General features: G+C 48.7%; 1 pseudogene; it reads right to left on the bottom strand.

Moving 5' to 3' along the window:
• Nucleotides 1–1,697: 1,697 nt before the first annotated feature.
• Nucleotides 1,698–1,979, bottom strand: Gm33828 (annotated as a pseudogene).
• Between the last annotated feature and the right edge of the window lie 679 nt (nucleotides 1,980–2,658).

Raw genomic sequence — 2,658 nt, 5'->3', positions numbered from 1 at the left:
TGGTATTAATATTCATAAAGATAACTATCATATTTTGGCATGCAATGTTGTAAATGGTTAACAACTGCTCTGGTGGCCTGGCCCTGGGCCCAGCAGCCATTCCTTACATTTAATTACATCAAAACCTAATACCGGGTCTGACACTAGATGGCAGTAAAAGCTGAACTTGGTTCTGCGTTGGTCCCAGCAGCACAGCCGGCCTTGCACTGGAAAATATGCAATCTCCCTGAGGAACCTCCCTTGCCCCAGGAGGACTCCTTGAGTTAAAAGCCTCCTGCAACTCAAGTTTGATGCCAGGCACTGTGAAGAACACAGAAAGCTTCTACAACACAGAACAGCTCTTCAGGAGCACTAGTGTGTTAAGAACAATTACAGGAGGACACAATTTAGAGCTGAACTCTTGCCTGGGGCCCCAACAGACCAGACCAAATCAAAATAGAGTCATTAGAGCTTAATACCACATAAACAGAAAAGGTGAGTGTGTAAATCAGGGCTGGAGAGATGGCTTAGTTGTTAAAGGCTAGGCTCACAACCCAAAAGGTAAGTAAATTAGCCCCAAAACATACTAGCTTTCCAGAAACAGATTCCAGTCTACATAAGCCAAAAAAAGGAAGTTCACTCAGTTCACTCTGCTTCCATCTCCTAACTTTACCTTAGGCCCTCAGCTTCCTTCACCTCTTCGGTTACTTTGTCTCATTGTGCAAAGCTTAACTGTTCTAACATTGTCAGACATTGTCTAACAAAAGTGAGAGCTTCTGCTCTTTTTTTTTGTTTGTTTGTTTTTTTTTTTTGTTTTTTTTGTTTTTTTTTTTTTTGTGCACCTCCACTGGCCTGCTGGGTCCTAGGACACTGTACAAGACAGGAGAGGTCCGTTTTGTTTGTTTGTTTGTTTGTTTTTGTTTTTGTTTTTGTGGAGGTGGTCCTTGTCTCCAGGAGCTTACAATCTAGCTCAGGAGACACAACTAATGCACACTTAAATCAGTACAATTAACAACTACCACAATACTGACCACAACTGCTGCGTGCCACCAGGAAGAAGCAAGATCAGTGAAGGGCCCCGGGTCAGAGACGGCGTTTTGGTAAAGGTGGGATTCAATTACGGGTTGGATATGTCCGAATCCAGTGACAGACTTTGGGAAGGGCTTTGGAAGGCAGGGGAAAGAGAGTATGAGGGAGCAAGGCAGGAATATGTGTGCCATAGGCAAGGGACAGCAAGAGGGCCTCACTAGCTTTCTTAACCCTCTTCCTCCACCACCCACGCCCTCCACTCCCACCATGCTGCATGCAGTTGGCACTTTCTCTTTTGCACTGAGATTCAGGGCTTCAGCTGGTGATGTCAGAATGTCCATTCTGTTGGTTGGTGGGGTGTTGGATCTCCACGGTAGGATCTTGCCCGGCTGAGATGGGAGTGTTCAGACTTGGTCCGATCAGAATGTGGTGCCTATGCTCATATCTCGAGGGTTGCTCCCCTCTCCCCCCTTCCTCTCCCACCGGCCGGTAGTAGAACAGGGACAAAGGGGCTGGGAAGGGAACTGATATCTTCATCATTGTCTGGTGCTGCTTTTCTGGGGGGCCTACCGGCCTCTCACTGACCTTGGCAAGTGCTCTTCTGATGAAGGAGCACAGGGGACCCCCCCCCCCATTCCTGCACTGCACTGGCTCCCATGCTGGGTGAGAAGTACAGGAACACCTGATGACATAGCTGCCCAGGCCTGGGAGCTGGGGCCTCAGTTGGGGGCTCGCTGCCTGCTGTCCCCCAGCACCTGCTGCCCAGTCCAGGACACCGTGTGCGCCAGCTTCTGCAAGGAGTACCTGAACCCATGCAGCAGCACTCGGAAGATGTACCAGCCAATGATGAGCAGTTCTGCCGGGGCTGCTGTTACTGCTGCCACGGTTCCGAAAGTCTGTGGGTGGTCAAGAGCAAAGGTTCGCCGAGGTCTACTGGTCTTGAGTCCACTGCTGGGCACAATGGCTTCTGTTCAATTTTATAGCCCTGATTCACTAACCCTGAAGAAAAGTCATTGATATTTATGATGAAATTTGTTGTAATTTTGTCTTTTGAGAAATGTAAGACAGGAGATCGCTCTTCCTCAAAAAGAAACAAACAAACAAAGAACACATCTAGGAGAGGAACTCTCTGCTATGTCAGAGAGAGGAGTGACAAGTGTGGGCATCATGAGAGGCCTGCAGGGGAAAGGGGATAGCTTCCTGTGACATCTGGCACATGACACCTGAGCTGGGTTTTCATGAAGGAAGTCTTCTCTTGGTGGAGAAGGGAAGGGACATTCCAGGAAGAGCTAGTGCAAAGGACCCTGGGGACAGCAGTGAAAAGGTACTGTCATTGAGAAGGAATAGTAAGGAGTGGGTACAGAAAGACAGGCTTGCACAGTGAAGACACGTTCTGCCTGGAACAGCAGCATGTCGGCTGAGAAACTAACGTACAGACAGGGAAGAGTAGACAGACGTGGGAAGGGGTGAGAGCCAGTCTTGGTCATCAGCCTGACTAAATCTGAAGTAAATTAAAATGCAAGCCAGCACCCCCTGGCCTGAGAGACTTGTCTTCATCAGATACGTGTGGACGGCAGCTTCTGCTAGCAGCCGGATAGAAGGAAACTTCCCTTTTTGCTTGTTGCCTTCACTCCTTCTGGCAAGCTCATC

This window comes from Mus musculus, chromosome 7, assembly GCF_000001635.26.
Source record: "Mus musculus strain C57BL/6J chromosome 7, GRCm38.p6 C57BL/6J".
In the NCBI taxonomy this organism is placed as follows: Eukaryota; Metazoa; Chordata; class Mammalia; order Rodentia; family Muridae; genus Mus; species Mus musculus.
The sequence above is the reverse complement of the archived record's forward strand: the minus strand, read 5'-3'. Positions and strand labels throughout refer to the sequence as shown.